Source organism: Bos javanicus, chromosome 10 (assembly GCF_032452875.1).
Source record: "Bos javanicus breed banteng chromosome 10, ARS-OSU_banteng_1.0, whole genome shotgun sequence".
Lineage (NCBI taxonomy): Eukaryota > Metazoa > Chordata > Mammalia > Artiodactyla > Bovidae > Bos > Bos javanicus.
The window spans coordinates 17,321,239-17,338,156 of record NC_083877.1 but is presented as its reverse complement, the minus strand read 5'-3'; the positions used below and the strand labels follow the sequence as shown (position 1 = coordinate 17,338,156).

Genomic DNA, 16,918 nt, shown 5'->3' with positions numbered 1-16,918 from the left:
CAGAGTTCACTCAGACTCACGTCCATCGAGTCAGTGATGCCATCCAGCCATCTCATCCTCTGTCATCCCCTTCTCCTCCTGTTCCCAATCCCTCCCAGCATCAGAGTCTTTTCCAATGAGTCAGCTCTTGGCATGAGGTGGCCAAAGTACTGGAGTTTTAGCTTTAGCATCATTCCCTCCAAAGAAATCCCAGGGTTGATCTCCTTCAGAATGGACTGGTTGGATCTCCTTGCAGTCCAAGGGACTCTCAAGAGTCTTCTCCAACACCACAGTTCAAAAGCATCAATTCTTTGGTGCTCAGCCTTCTTCACACTCCAACTCTCACATCCATACATGACCACTGGAAAAACCATAGCCTTGACTAGACGGACCTTTGTTGGCAAAGTAATGTCTCTGCTTTTGAATATGCTATCTAGGTTGGTCATAACTTTCCTTGCAAGGAGTAAGCGTCTTTTAATTTCATGGCTGCAGTCACCATCTGCAGTGATTTTGGAGCCCAGAAAAATAAAGTCTGACACTGTTTCCACTGTTTCCCCATCTATTTCCCATGAAGTGATGGGACTGGATGCCATGATCTTCGTTTTCTGAATGTTGAGCTTTAAGCTAACTTTTTCACTCTCCACTTTCACTTTAATCAAGAGGCTTTTTAGTTCCTCTTCACTTTCTGCCATAAGGGTGGTGTCATCTGCATATCTGAGGTTATTGATATTTCTCCTGGCAATCTTGATTCCAGCTTGTGTTTCTTCCAGCCCAGCGTTTCTCATGATGTACTCTGCATATAAGTTAAATAAGCAGGGTGACAATATACAGCCTTGACGTACTCCTTTTCCTATTTGGAACCAGTCTGTTGTTCCATGTCCAGTTCTAACTGTTGCTTCCTGATCTGCATACAGATTTCTCAAGAGATGGGAATACCAGACCACCTGACCTGCCTCTTGAGAAATCTGTATGCAGGTCAGGAAGCAACAGTTAGAACTGGACATGGAACAACAGGGATCATTAATGGGTGCTAAAGGCCAGTGAGTGAAGGGTTATTGGGGAACAGAATATTTGTGCAGCTGCAAAGAGTCTCCCCAGCTTACTTACTGATTAAAAAAGGAAAAATGACCATTATAACAGACAGCTATGGTGGCCATGCATTTATCCAACTGGTCAAATTTAGCACCATCCATTCATAGTAGGACCACCTGGCATCACAGGCTTCCCAGTGTGAGATGATGTGCAGAACACACCTTACCTATGGAGTATTCTTGCCAACATGTTTAATCTCCAGCCCCAAATCCCAGGTCACGGGATCTACAGGGGACAGAAGAACAAGTTAAATGACATCAAGAGAAAACAATCAGGCAAATCCATGGTGTGGGCCATTCTAAAAGACTATAAGATTTGGACTCTTTTTTTAAAAAAATTAATTAATTTATTTTAATTGGAAGCTAATTACTTTACAACATTATGGTGGTTTTTGCCTCCTACACTGACATGAGTCAGCCATGGGCGTACATGTGTCCCCCCATCCTGGACCCTCCTCCCACCTCTCTCCCCATCCCATCCCTCTGAGTCATCCCAGTGCACCAGCTTTGAGTGCCCTGTTTCATGCATCGAACTTAGACTGGTCATCTATTTCACATATGGTAATATACGTGTTTTAATGCTCTTCTCTCAGATCATCCCATCCTCGCCTTCCCCCAAAGTCCAAAAGTCTGTTCTTTGTATCTGTGTCTCTTTTGCTGTCTTGCATATAGGGTCGTTGTTACCATCTTTATAAATTCCATATATATGCATTAATATACTGTATTGGTTTTTTCTTTCTGACTTATTTCACTCTGTATAAAATGGTTTGCAGTCTTTAAAAGGCCTATGCCATGGGGCAGAGGGGGAAATCCTGGCCATTTTAATGTGAAAGAGACACAATATCCATATGTCATGCCTCGCTCTAGTCCAGACTCTGTTGCTGAGTCAGGGGTATGGGAAAAGGAGTGCTCATTACACTATTCTTTCAGGCTTCCTGTATGTTTAGAAATGCCAAACCAGTCCAAATGTCCCTCCAGGATGAATAGCATATCTATAACGGTAGACTATGATTTAGCCATAAAAGGAATGAAGCACTGATGTATCTTATAAGTGGATGAACCTGCAAAATGTTATACTAAATGCAAGAAGACACCAAAGGCCACACGTTGTATGATTCCTTTTATATGATGCCTCCAGAAGGCCCATAGAGACAGAAAGCAGACCAGAGGTTCCCAGGGGAGGATGAGGGATTATCTCACAGGTGTGGGACTTTTTATGGGGTGATAAAAAGTTTTGAAAGTAGAGAGCTGGTGGTTGCCCAGCGTTGTGAAAGCACTTAATTGTACACGGTTAATGGTACGTTATGTGAATTTCACCTCAGAAGAGTTGATCACAACAAAAAGTTGAGGAACAGAATGGTCAGAAGTCAGGTATAGGGACTTTTCTGGTGGTTTAGTGGTTAGGACTTGCAGGGGACGTGGGTTTGATCCCTGGCCGGAGGGCTAAGATCCTACATGCCCCGTGGCCCAAAAACCAAAACATAAAACAGAAACAATATTGTAACAAATTCAATAAGGACTTTTAACAAAGCAATCGGGTATAGAACACAATGCCTTTTCAAGAGTGATTACAACTGTACATGTCTGTATATGAAGGAAGATCTCTCGAAGTCTTGGCCCATGGTCAGGAGGCGAAAGCAGTGATGAGAATCACTAGGTGATTCGACCTAGCACTGGCTGTCAGGTGACCTGGTACATTCACTTCCCCTCTTGAACCTGGGTTTCTCGCTGTGAAATAGTCTCTGGGTTTTCCCCAGGTCCCACGGCTGCAGCTCCAAGCCTTTGCTTTCCCACAAGGTACGTTGGTCACAGGTTGGCCACATGGAGCAGGCCTGCCTCTCCACGCACTTCCCAGTGTACTGGGCCCGGGTGGTGAGCTTGTAGGGAAGTGTTCTCTTGCCTTGGGAACTCATTGGCACCTTTCCTGACCTGACTCCATCCCCCCAGAGCAGGGTTTGTGGGTGTCACTGTGGTACCAAAAGCCCCACAGGTGATGCTGATTCAGCGGGGAGATATGGTTGATGAAGCAGCTCCTGAGGGTTCGGGCTGAAGCTGTACCCCGACCTGGCTCTTCCTGGGGTCGTGGTGTCTCTGGCTCTAGCATTAAGGAGGAGAGCTGTGTGCTGATGTGTGGGTGTATGGGATAAAAATTAACCGCAGAGCCACCGGCATTTTCTGAGCACCAACTCTATGCCAGTCACTGTGCTAAATGCTTTGCTTCTGTCCTGTCATACAGCCCCTAACGGCCCTCCCATATAACAACCATGGCCAAGCCCATGTCACTAAAAGGAGAGGGTGGGTCTCACAGGCTAGGTTAGTTCCCCAGGCATAACCAGCCAGGATTCAGATCCACCGGGTGGGCTCCCAGTGCCTGAGCACTCCAGGTGGAGACCCTAAACCCACACGGGCAGTGAAGGAGCAGGAAGGGGATTGTGGTCTGTTGAACACCTACCGTGTGCCATGCCTCCTGACTTCAGAATCCAAATCTCACCAAATGCTCCCGTATGGCCACGTGCCCAGGCAGTCTATGCTCAGGATCGTCTTAGAGAAGGGGCTTGCCTAAACACAGCGCAGCCCGGAAACAGGCCAGACTCCAGTGAGCTCTGCTAGGGGTCCCTGCTGAGCCCTTTCTTTCCAGCACAGAGAGTCCCTGTTGGTGTCTTTGGTTTGGGTTTCCCCTTCCATTGGCTTCTCTGAAGAATATTTCAGCTTCATGGGTAAGAGGAGCAGAAAAGGCTTGTTTCTGTCCAGGAAGAGAGGCAGGGCTGAGTGGTGGCCTGTGTGGGCAGTCCAGCAGAGACCTGGCTGGATCTCTGCAAGCTTGAGTCTCCCAGGGCAAACAGGGCAAGGAGTTGAGGACCCCAGCTGCTGTGGGCATTGCCTCCCTGGAGGTATAGCAACCTGGCTTTGATGGTCCATGGAGGAGGGTGGAGATGGAAGTTTCCAGAAGGAGGACACCCACCACAAGCCAGGAGCATAAATAGTTCTCTAAAGGACTCTAGAGAAAGGTCACAGAGATGGACAGAGTTCTCTGGAAACCCTTGTAAGTTCAGGGAAGGAGAGTTGATAGAACTCCCCCTACTTCTGTGAAGGGCTTCCCAGGTGGTGCTAACGGTAAAGAATCTGCCTGCCAGTGCGGAAGAAGTAAGAGATGCAGGTTGGATCCCTGGGTGGGGAAGATCCCCTGGAGGAGGGCATGGCAACCCGCTCCAGTATTCTTGCCTGGAGAATCCCATGGACAGAGGAGCCTGGTGGGCTACAGTCCATGGGGTGGCAAAGAATCAGACACAACTAAAGTGACTTAGCACACATGCACACCCTTCTCTGAACGGTCTCCACCAAACAGGGTTGGGCCAGGTCTGGGCTGAGAAGACAGGGTCATAGCCTTGTTTTGGAGTGTCCCTTGTGGGTGCTGGGCCCTGTCCCGTGAGGAGTCCCAGGGTGGGGGCCATGTCTCCTGTGCAATCTGCAGGGGATCTGGCTGTAGAAAATGCTTCCAGATAGCCCTGGCTGCTCCATCTCACTAGGTGTGAACCACTCACTTCCTCTACCGCTCAGAGCAAAACCGGCTAAGTCTGGTTTAAACCCGTTTCAGTCGGCCTTTGCCCACCTCCTGGCCCCTGGGCGAGGCTGTTGTCTGTTCTGAGAGGCTCATGTCTATGCCTCTGGGGGTGAAGCTTCTCCTGGGGCTGGGCGCTGATGTCACCCCAGGGCATGGGAGGGGCCCTGGGGATTCCAGTCCTGGGCCAGAGGACACTATGGATGTGTGAGCAAGGACACAGCAGTGAGTAGCTGGGCCTGAGTGAGGGCTGAGGAATGGCACTGACCTACGGCTGACCAACCCTCCCACCCTCCTGCACAGAGCAGGCTAGGACTTGCCCTGGGGGGATTCCTAAGGGGAAAGATGGTTTCCCATGACCCCTTCTAAAGCTTTGGGGTTCAAACCACTTTGCAGGGCTCAAGCACTTACTTGGGATCCAAGGTATGAGAGTGTGAGGGTCGAGGAAGAAGGGGCTTTCAGGTAGGAAGAGGACCCCAGGCCTCTAGCCTGGGAGGAATTACAGGTTCTAGGATGGCCCTCAGTTGAGATAGGGGTTCTGAAGTATTTGCCCCACCAGGGTGCACCTGCCTGGATCCTTCCCTCATCCTTCCCGTCCATGCATCTAACCCTCTATCCATCCATCTATCAGCATCAGGTGAGTGCTAAATGCCAGACTCTGACCTAGAGTTTGGGAGTGAAAGGTAAATTAAGACACAGTCCCTCTCCTCACAGCCTGGAAGAGAGACCGATGGGAAAACAAACGGTCTAGGTGGAGGGATGTGAAAAGCAGATGGCTATATAGGCAAGCCTGGTGGAGGGGCTGGGTCTGCAGGGTTGAATTCTCCCCTGAGGGGCAGAGGAGGTCTTCCCAGGAGAGAAAATATATGAGCAGTTTCCTGAAGGATCATCCAGGCGGGAAGGAGAGGGGAGGGCATTAAAGGCAAAGGAGCTGGCAGGGGCAGAGGCACTCAGGCCTCAAAGAGCTGAGCGTGTGATGTGCCTGGCAAATGGTCTGGGGAGATGACTCCGTCAATGGGGCAAAGGGTAGGAGGTGGTGCTGGAAAAGTAGGCTAGCCCAGAGTGAGGCCGCCTTGAATGCCACCGTGAGGAAGGAGGACATGGTCCTATGACCACAGAGCATCAGTGGGTCCCTTCTGCAACTGCTCTGTCTGCACTCAGAGAGTGTCTGAGGCACCGGGCTGTGCTTTCTGTCGGGCTCTCCCTCCCAGGCGTCAGTTCCCCGTGTGTTTATCAGTCTGGCTGCCGCTCAGGCCAGGGTCACGTCTACACTGAGAGGACAAGCACATGAGGAGACCCCCATGGCAGGGGGCCTGTGGTCTGGGACATGCGTGGGCTCCCGGCTCGGCAGGAAGGGATGGCCTGAGCTCATCTCTGTTCTTGTCACAGCCCCGCCCCAGCCCCCAAGTGAGTTCTTCCAAGGCGCTCCCTTGTCTCGGCTCGGAAGTGGCCCGCTTGCCCTCCCTCGCCAGAGAGGAGCAGCCTTCGTGCCGGCCCTCCTTCATCACCACTGCCCAGCTTCTTGGCACAGTGCCATGGCACCTTGTCATCTCCAGCTTTGTGCTGTCACTTTTTGTTACAAAACCTTCGAAGTTCTGCAAATCGGCTCGCCGGTTATCACGCTTCCCACAACCGACTGCCTAAGCCCCTGGGCCTGAACCGCAAGGCGACCGCAGTGCATCAGCGACTTCTGCTCTGAGCCCGGCCTGGGGGTGCGAGGGGGGCAGGTTGGGGGGGGGTGCGGCACAGCCCTTCCTCTCTGCTCCCCCTCGGCCTCCAGCTGGGCTGTCCCCACGCTTCCCTTTCTGTCTTGTCTTCTAAATCTAAGAAACTGAAGTGAAGCCACACAAGTCCTGGTGAGCCATCGAGGCTGATCTGGCGAGGGGAGGAGCCCTGAGCAGGTCCCTGGGTGGGAGAAGGGAGGCAGGGGCTGGAGGAGGGGACAGGCCAGTCTGCCCACTGAATCAGCCTGTTCTTCCTACGGAGCTCCCTCTGGCTTCCAGAAAACAGCTTTAACAAGGGGCCTCTCGGGAGAGCAGAGGCTAAGGTGTGTGTGCGTGCTTGTGTGTAGAGAGAGAAAGTATATGTGTGCTGAGGAGAGAAACCCTGTATAACACAGAGAAGAATTTATGTGAGAGAGGAGATGTGACCATGAGTCTAGGTTTTTCTCCTCCTCCTCTGATGTCCTTCTTCCCAGTGACCGTCATAGAAACCGCTTGATGGTAACTGCTTGCGTGTGTGCTCAGTCGCTTCAGTTGTGTCTGATTCTTTGTGAGCCTATGAGCCATAGCCCACTAGGCTCCTCTGTCCATGGGATTCTCCAGGCAAGAACGTTGGAATGGGTTGCCATGCCTCCTCTGAGGGATTTTCTTGACACAGGATTGAACCTGCGTCTCATGTCTCCTGCTTTGGCAGGCAGGTTCCTTGCCACTATCGCCACCTGGGAAGCCCAGTAACAACTGCTGCTGCTACTGCTGCTGCTGCTGCTCAGTTGCTTCAGTCGTGTCCGACTCTGTGTGACCCCCCAGACTCCAAGAACACTGGAGTGGATTGCCATTTCCTTCTCCAGTGCATGAAAGTGAAAAGTGAAAGTGAAGTTGCTCAGTCGTGTCCGACTCCTAGCGACCCCGTGGACTGCAGCCCACCAAGCTCCTCCGTCCATGGGATTTTCCAGGCAAGAGTGGAAGGACATGTTAATTGAGCAAATAGTGTTTCTCAGGTAATGCTAGTGGTAAAGAACATGCCTACCAATGCTGGAGACGTAAGAAATGTGGGTTTGATCCCCGGGTGGGAAAGATCCCCTGGAGGAAGGCACAGCTACCACTCTAGTATTCTCGCCAGGAGAATCCCACGGACAGAGGAGACTGGTGGGCTGCTGTTCACGGGGTTGCAAAGAGTCAGACATGACTAAAGTGACTGAGCATGCGTGTATACATTGAACAAAGAAATCAATCAGGGTCTGACATTTTACTACTTGAAGATATGGTAGGCTCAGCAAGAATCATGTTAGGGATTCAGAAACCCCATACCCCTTCTTCCCTCTAGGTCCAACCTGTGAGGCTTACCTACCCAAGCCACAGTTCCAAGAAGGCCCAGTCTCAGTACATCACAGGCCAGCTGAGCACCTGGCATCCTTGGGGAAGGGAGTGTGGTGCCCCCCACGCCTGAGCACAGGAAGTAAAAGGCAGGGGATGGCTCACGGTTACTCTGCCCCTGCCCAACTGAGATCCAGCCCAGGATGGGTGGGCTCACCATTCAGATCAGCAGCTCCTTGAAAAGTCCCTTCCCCAGCTCACTCCTAAGTAGGGGAGGAGCGGCATCCCATTTTCTGTGAACAGGTAGGGATGAGAAGGAGGGGATAAGTTCCTTCTCCTACAATTTCATCTGTTGAAACCCAAGCTCCTCCTTCCATTTGGACCGCTGCTATTTTAGGAGAAATGAATCCAATTCGATGTGTGTCTGCTGATCACCTAGCTGAGACAGAGTAATGATAATGACCAATGGCTCTTTACTGTTGATGAATATTGTCATCTCCAAGATCATATATGTGTGTCCCATCAAACCCGTGGAGCAGATAACTATTTCATTCCTGTCTTACAGATGAGGAAAAAAGGAGACTTGCTTAGGGCCACATGGTATGAGAATTAGGAGACTCCCAACCCAACCACCGGAGAAGTCAATGGCACCCCACTCCACTACTCTTGCCTGGAAAATCCCATGGACAGAGGAGCCTCGTAGGCTGCAATCTATGGGGTCGCTAAAAGTCGGACACGACTGAGCGACTTCACTTTCACTTTTCACTTTCATGCACTGGAGAAGGAAATGGCAACTCACTCCAGTGTTCTTGCCTGGAGAATCCCAGGGACGGGGGAGCCTGGTGGGCTGCCGTCTATGGGGTTGCACAGAGTCGGACACGACTGAAGTGACTTAGCAGCAGCAGCAACCCAACCACGCTCTGAGCTCTTGGGAGGCAGGAGAGGAGGAAGGGGGCCAGGAGGTTAAGGGTGGGATCATTACATAGGAATTTGGGGTTGAGGACAGCCACAGCCAGCAGGAGCAGGGGTCTGGTTCTTGCTATTTATATGTTCCCAGAAAATAGCATATGTAGGTTAATATACAATTTCAGGAAGCTCAGAGGTGCTCACATGGGACAGAGATGGGAGCCAGGAAGGAAGAAAGGATGGTATTGAAGCCAGTGGGTAGCTCAGCTATTCTTGTCCTCTAAGTGTAATTCTTCACTCAGGGTGAAAGCAATTTCTGAATATAAAATAGATAACTAATGAGAACCTACTGTACAGTGTAGGGAATTCTACTCAATGCTTTGTGGTGACCTAAATGGGAAGGAAATAAAAAAAAAGAGAGAATATATGTATTCACGTAGCTGATTCACTTTACTGTACAGCAAAAACTAACACAATATTATAAAGCAATTATGTTCCAATGAAAATTTAAAAAAAAAGAAAGTAGGGCGAAACAATTCTGAATAAATGGGATTTTTTCTCTCAAGCCCAACACAGAACATGTGGAATTCAGGAATACCCTGCTCTCGTTCTTAGCAACTATGCCGTGGCATGTAGTCATTGACAATGATATTTCCAGCACATGTCCCAGCGACACTGAATCAAAGCCGTGACCAACAGCATGGGGGTAAAGAGGTAACACCTGTAAACTTCTATTGTCATGTAACATAGAAAGCTATTGTTCAGGTCCTGTACCATGCACATACCTGTTGACTTCATACTGTGATTACAAAAGGAGCCCCCGTTTGCTCTAAAATCTAAAGATACTATAATGTCCACCTGTACTGTAAATTCAACCTAAAACTAATATACTATCTTTCATAAGCATATTTAAGAAACATCTTTTTATTGTGTTGCAATTCAGAAGCATTTTCAAAGGCAATTAGGAAGGTTAATACCTGAGAAACAAAAATGACTAAAAGAAGTTGAAGCAGGTATCCCCTTTTTTTAGAGACAAATTCTCATGGCAAACAGGACCTTCTGTTCCATGGTGCTGCCTTTGAGGCTGCATCCAGAGCAGTCCCTAGAGGAGCGAGCGGTGATGCCCTGTCAGTGACACGCAACCCCGACCTGCACCTGGCCGGGACCTTGGGCAGGGATCCCTTCATTGTAAGCTGGGAACCTGACATGCCCAGAAGCACAGTGACCTGCTCAAGGGCCCCCAGGGCTCAAATGCAGGCCCAAGTCACGCTAGAGCCACCATTCTCTCAACTAAGCCGTGTCCTACCAGTAGAAATAGCGAAGTGAACAGCACACGGCTGTTCGGGCATTAATTAATTGCAACAAAAGTGGGAATTGTTGAAAAGAGGACCCGCTGTGCTTTTTCCCCCCTGCTAGGCTGAGAGATCCAGGGCAGGGCTGAGGCAGATGCCCAGGTCCCTGGTGGGTGTCAGACTGTGAGGCCGGCACCTGTCTCATCGGGCAGCAGAGGGAGGCTTCCTTGCTCAGTCACCCGTCTCAGGTCTGTCTTTTCATTCCTGCCCTCTGGGACGAGCCTGGGGAGCCGTGTGGCCTGGGAAAGGGAACACTTGTCCTTTGAGAGCTCACTCTGCGCCGTGGGGGGGTGCCGTGGCCCGCGTTGGTCTGCACAGTAGCTCTGCATGTTCTGTGTCATTAGGTCTGTTGGACGGGTAGGAAGCAGAATTTGTTAGGTGAGAGGCAGTGGGGCTCAGAGTTAAAGGCGTGGCCTCTGGCCTGAGCTGCTGGAATCCTGACTTTCTACTCACTAGACTAGAGGAAATGAAACTTAGCTTCTCAAATGAACAGTGTACTCTCTACACGCGGGGATAACAGGAGAGGATAACAGGAGTGTCTCGGTGATTGGGCTTTGGTGAAGATGTATGGGTGATGCTTGCAAAGCTCTTGGCGCAGTGCATGACACTCAGTAAGGGCTGACCCTATGCCAGTGATAGTCGCTGTGAGGAGGAAAGGCTGGCTTTAGTCCCAGCTAGCCTGACTCTCTCCATACTGCCAGGGCACCATGTGCTAAATCCCTGCTCTGTGGTTTGTTTACAAGTTGCATTACCTTAAGTCACTTTCCTTGGGCCTCAGTTGCCTTTACTGTAGAGTGGGGACACTGCTTTACAAGATGGTTGTTGCGACTCAAGGGAATTTGAAGTAAAAACATTGACTCAACTGCTAAAAGTAATATGCAGAGTCAGCTGTTAGCGGATGTTTAACAAGTGTTGGTTGGTGTGTTTGGATTTGTCCTGGTTCTCTTTGGGGTTTAAAGTTGTTGTTTAGTTGCTAAGTCATGCCTGACTCTTAGTGACCTCACGGCATGTAGCACGCCAGGCTCCTCCATCCTTCACTAATTCTTGGAGTTTGCTCGGATTCACGTCCATTGAATCAGTGATTCTATCTGACCATCTCATCCTCTACTGCCCCCTTCTTTTGCCTTCAATCTTTCCCGGCATCAGAGTCTTGGGATTTGAAGTACAGAATCCTAACCCCTGACTCTCCTGGAGACCAGATAAGGGAAAAGATCAATACCCGATAAATGCACAAGATAGGAATGAAGAGGAGTGGGAAGGGAGCTGACTTTGTATTGACGCCTACTGTATGCCTGCCTAATGATGGGCATTTCAGAGATGTACTCCAGGTGTTCCAGCCCCCAAGCCTGTAACTAGAAAGTCTTGGCTCATTTGCTTTCACTGTCCCCTAGTGCCAGATCTGCGTGTTCTCTGGATATTTCAGGGCCTCGTGACTCAAGCAATCCACCACACCCTTCCTCTCCTGCTTGAATCCCCACGTCTGTGCCCACTCCCCCATCCAAGCATGACCCTTGCTCTGTGAGGGGACCACCCACCCTCTTCCACCAGGGCATGGAACACTGGCACACAGACCCTTCCAGGCAGACAGAGGATGGTGCCCCTCCCCACCTCCATGGGCTACAGGCCAGCTCTGCTTCCAGTAACCTTACAAAACCTTTTGACTTAAAAAAATTTATTTTATTAAAAACAATAGGGGGAGGGGTTGTGCTAGGTCTTCGTTGCTGCACGCAGGCTTTCTCTAGTTGCGCGGCTCTCTAGCTGTGGTGCACGAGCTTCTCATTGCTGTGGCATCTCTTGTTGCAGAGCACTGGCTCTGGAGTTATCAGGCTTTAGTAGTTGAGGCTTGTGGGCTCTAGAGCTCGGGTTCAGTAGTTGTGGCACATGGGTTTAGTTGCCCCACAGCAGGTGGGATCTTCCTGGACCAGGGGTCGAGCCAGTGTCCCTTACATTGCAAGGCGGATTCTTAACCACTGGACCACCAGGGAAGCCCCATTTTGACTTCTGACTCTCCATCGTCTAGATCTTAGAGCTCAACCCTGTCCCAGTGGCTGGATGAGAAGAGGTCCCATATCACCTCTCTTTTTCTGCTGTCTCCCTAGACCAAGCCCCCAGTCCAACATCTCCTTTACTCTCTCTCCTAAAAAATAAAAGTATCTGGGCATTATCAGTGGATATGAAAAATACTAGAGAGCGCAGTAGCACTGTCACTTGTCCAAATAGTGTCTGGATTCAGGCAATTCCCAATGCCATGCAGCATCTTTACCAAAACGCTGTGAGATAGATACTATTAACCCACTTTGCAGATGAAGATGTTGAGGCTCAGAGGAAAGAGGTCGGGTCAAGGATGTTCAACTAGTAGTTGGCCGAGCTAGGGTTCTGATGCAGGAATGTTTGGTACCACCTTGCTTCTGGAAGCTGAAGGGATGACTCTCTGACAGTGTCGGGTTGGGCTGTGGGTACCCACCCGCAGGGGTCTCTGGCTTCTTTCTCCCCAGCCACACAGGCATTAGCTGATGCTTCCTAGCCTACTTTCCAAGCTCATCTAATACATCCATCCCAACCTTGGCTCTAATTATGTCTGCCCTTGAGAAAGCCAAGCAATTCAGCCTCCCTGGAAACTCAGACTCCCTGAGTTTTCCAGTGCATTTCAATATGCAAGAGCCCTGAAGAAAGGTGGCCTGTCTGTTTTCCTTCTCATGATGAAGTGGTTTTCATCTGGATCTGCAGGAGAACTTCCTCCCACCCTTTCTTTCCACTCCTTCCTTCTTTTTTATTATCCCCCAGGATCATAAATGCAAAATGCCCAAGATAACCGCTCCCATTTTTTCCTTCCTTGCTCTTTGTGTCTTTGAATCTTCAAATCACATACCACGCCAGCCAGTTTAGCATAAGAAATTAAATTAATTTTCAGGCTTCAGATGTAAATGCCTTTATTAATAATTTAAAGCACATTTATTTATGCAGTTTGATATGTTTCAGGTTCGGGGAAGCAATTAAGTTTTGCCCAAGTTGCTGATCAGCAGACAGTGTCTTCCATGTCTCCAGCTCCTCTGGAGCAGCTGCAGGAGAGAGAGTCACATAGGCAGAGCCTCACCCCTCTGGCCTGCCCACTGCCTCCATGACATTCGGACTTTTGAAATGAGAGCACGTTTATTTGCGGGGGCCCATTTTGAGAAAGGCCAATTTCTTTCTCAGAATTGCCCTGGGTTGTTAAACTTGACCTTCAGAGGTCCTGGCCACTAAAAGTTTCTCCCCTCGACTAGTTCCTGGGAAGGCTGTCATCCTCTAAAAGCCACTTTTAACTTTTAACCTGGAAAGTGATTTTTCATCTATTAAGGGCCAGGCTGCTTGGGAGTGAGATGAGCTGGCTTGGCCACTTAGTAACTGGTGAGCGTGGACAACTTGCCCCACTGCGTTCCCTTATCTGAAAAATGAGGACATGATATTTACCTTAATAAGAATGCTGTGATGACTGCACAGGGAGATAACGTGTATGAAAGCACTTAGCTGGTCTCCCCACCTTCCCCTTTTGGTGGCCTTGCCCTCTCCCATCCTCAGGCCTGTGATGCTTTTTCTTCTCATCTTCACATCTTAACCCCACCCCAAACTTTGTCATAAAAATATTTTGCTTTCATTTATGCTTAGTACTATCCATAGAGTTTTTGCATACCTGATAGCATTCTATCGTCAGCAAGACTACTTTAAACGGAGATAGAATCTGAGTTTCCAGGAGGTGTAATATTCTCAGTACCCCTGGCTAACCATCTGAGCCCCATGCATCACAGGCTGTGTGAGATTGATGCCTCAGGTCTGTCTCTAGGATCTCATTAGGGGACTGAGAGAAGGCAGCGCCCCCACCCCCCATTTCTCACCTGGACCCCGCTTTGCTCAGCACAAGCTGCATGTTCAGAAACTGACTAGGAGTCCCAGATCGAGGCTGGCTGGGAGGTCTGGGCATGTCTTTTGGTCTTATCAATCAGATCCCAAGCTCAGGTTTTCTCCTCCCAGGTCTCCATAGAGTGGTAACTGGACCAGCCTCGCCTTCCGTGTCTCACCCCCATCCGCAGGGCATCGCTCAGCCTTGCTGTTGGCGTATCCTGGAATGTACCTGCTTCTCTTTTTCTTGCTGTTACCACCTGCCTCTAAGGCATCCAGGTCACTCATGTGGACCCTGCTACAGTCTCCAGTGGGTCTCCCACCTCCACCTCTGCCCCACTAAGCTGTCCCCCGACTTGCTGGCCCCTTCCTCACTATGCGGACACGTTTGAAAGCCCTGAAGCCTCCTCACTGCCTCAGATCAAGGGCAAATGCCTTACTGTATCCTATGACTCACCACCTGGTGTGGCCCTGCCGACAGCCCTGGTAAGCCTGCTCTTTCTGCTTCAGAGTCACACTAGCCACGCTGGCTTCCTCCATGAAAGAGGAGGAAGCTCACCATGGTTCTAGAGCTCACCATGAAACCATTTACCTCAGATTAGGACTTGAACCTGTCACCTCAAATTAGGACTTGAACCCACATGGCTGGCTCTTGAACCCGGCCAAATCCCACGGTCTCCCAACCCAGTTCACAGACCTGGTTTCAGGACCCAGTGAAGCTCAGGTTCTTGATGTCTCATTGCAGAAAGAAGTCAGTGAGAGACAAAGTGATAGGAAAGAAGTGGATTTATTTAGAAAGAAACACACTTCACAGACAGAGTGTGGGCCATCTCAGAGGGTGAGTGTGGCCCTGGGAGAAACACACTCCACAGAGTGTGGGCTATTGCAGAAGGTGAGAGCGGCCTTGAAATGTCGTGTGGTTAGCATTTTTTAAAATCATTTATTTTAAATGGAAAGATAATTGCCTTAGAATATTGGTTTGACTTCTGCCAGATATCAATATGAATTAGCCATAGGTGTACATATGTCTCCCCTCTTGAATCTCCCTCCTCCCTCCCACCATCCCTACCCCTCTAGGTTGTTACAGAGCCCCAGTTTGAGTTCCTTGAGTCATACGGCACATTTCCATCAGCTATTGATTTTACATACATTAATGTAGATTCTTCCATACTGCTCTCTCCATTCACTTCACCTCTCTTTCCTCCCCCTATACCCTTGTCTGTAAGTCCATTCTCTGTGTCTGTATCTCCATTGCATACTTAGTTGCTAAGTTGTGTCCAACTCTTTGTGACCCCATGGTCTGTAGCCTGCCAGGCTCCTCTGTTCATGGAATTTTCCAGGCGAGAATACTGGAGAGCATTGCTGTTTCCTACTCCAGGGGATCTTCCCCACGCAGGGATCAAACCCCAATCTCCTGTGTCTCCTGCATTGACAGGCAGATTCCTTATGACTGAGCAATCTAGTAAGCCCCAAAAGCTCTCATCTGAGATCAATTTAGCAACCAGTCTATGCCATGAATGACAACTCCTGAATGCCTTCTAGTGGGATTGTCTCTGGAACTCCTTGGTTTGTGCTCTTGGCAGGAGCTGAGGTAGGTGGGGTGGAGGGGAGGCTGAGGCAGGTTAGGGGAGCATATGGTGAGGGTAGTGGGGGAAGCTGCCATCTCATATTTGGCCTGGGAGGCAGCATAATTTGGAAATAGTGCTGGCTGGAGGTAAAGAGAGCTGGTTTCCAACATGGGTCTACATTGGCTCCTTTGTCTCTGAGCAACCTCCCAAAGCCTCAGTTTTGTCATCTGTACCTGGGGACAATCCTGAGGATAATCTCGACCTTCCAGGGTGAATGAGAAAATCTACAATGCCACACTCAAAAGGGCTCAGCTGGTCTTTTCCTCTAGGTCTCCCTGCCCCCCGTCTGCTCCTCAAGGTCAAGTGAGGGGACCAGTCAGACCAAATGCAATGGAGGACCACGAGGGACAGGCTGGGTGAGCTTGCCTTCCCAGTGAGCCTTTCCAGCACATGTCTCTTGTCTGAGGCTCATAAGAGCAGGGAGCCCTCACCTTGTCCTGCTCACTCACTTCTGTCTCTCCAGTGCCCAGCAGAGTCCCTGGCTTGTCCTGGGCTTGAGATAAATACGTTCTGAAAATGGAGGGAGAGGCAGCCAGGAGTCCTGACAAGTAGAGGGTGGGGATTACAAGGAGAGAGATGTGATGGGGCTGCACCTGGGCTGAGAAGGTCCCAGGCTCGTGCCCCAGGCAGATGCTAACTGTGGAGAAGGATGGGGTTGTGAGAGGCTGGGAGAGGAGAGGATGCACGGAAGTGCAAGTGCTGTCTAACATAGACAGGAGACCCAGGCGGGCAGGGTCTGGTGCACACAGGCTTGGTGCTGACCTGGCTCAGACGGCGATGCCTGCAATTCTCCCTGGTGTCTTCGGGTAAGTTAGCCAGCCTCTTTGAGTTTCCTGGGGTAGGGATAAGAAAACTGAAACTGTGTTAGTTTATTTGTGTCTCCTGTCCCCCTCCCTTCTAGAAAAGTCTTCGGAGCGCGTGGCATGGGCCGTGTGTAGGGTGTGCGGGTAGAGCATCTAGGCTCTGGTTTTCAGGGAAGCAGAGCCTGTCTTTACTGACACTGGAGCTACAGTCTAATGTACCTTCTAGCAATTCCATATGAACTCTTGGAACCTGATGGGAGAAAGAAAGAGACTGGGGCTTTCTTCTGGGGGAGAGTCAAAGTCGGTAAGAGTGGGGGTCTGGAGAAAGACCAGCAGAGGGACTGGAGAAGCGGCAGAGGGTGGGAGAGTCAAAGACAGGAAGGGTCTCCGGTGGGGCTGTGTCCCAGAAAGGCTGGCCTGAGTCTGGGTCCCAGGCTGGTTCCCCCCCACCCAGGAGTGGTCATATCAGCCTGCCCACCCTGACCTGCCCCCAGCTTCCTATGAATGGAAACCCCACCCACACCCCTTCGAGGCTTCCTGGACTAAAGAGCTCGGCTGTCAACAAGTGGACACCTCCCTGCAGGATGCTTTAGATGCTGGCCAGCCAGGGAGCACCTGGCCCCAAAACACCCCTAGTTGGGGTAGGAGGGCTGGACTCACATGTAAAAATCGGTGTGGTGAACAGCTGT

The 16,918-nt window shown here is 50.2% G+C and overlaps 1 long non-coding RNA gene across 6 annotated transcripts in view; it reads left to right on the top strand.

Moving 5' to 3' along the window:
- The first annotated feature begins 161 nt into the window (after positions 1-161).
- Positions 162-16,918, top strand: part of LOC133255710 (uncharacterized) — a 33,952-nt gene continuing 17,195 nt past the window's right edge. The window contains exons 1-2 of one of the 6 annotated variants that reach the window (XR_009739031.1): positions 162-6,485; positions 8,230-16,533. This is a non-coding gene — a long non-coding RNA (uncharacterized LOC133255710). The other 5 variants (XR_009739028.1, XR_009739026.1, XR_009739029.1 and 2 more) reach the window with 5 other exon arrangements.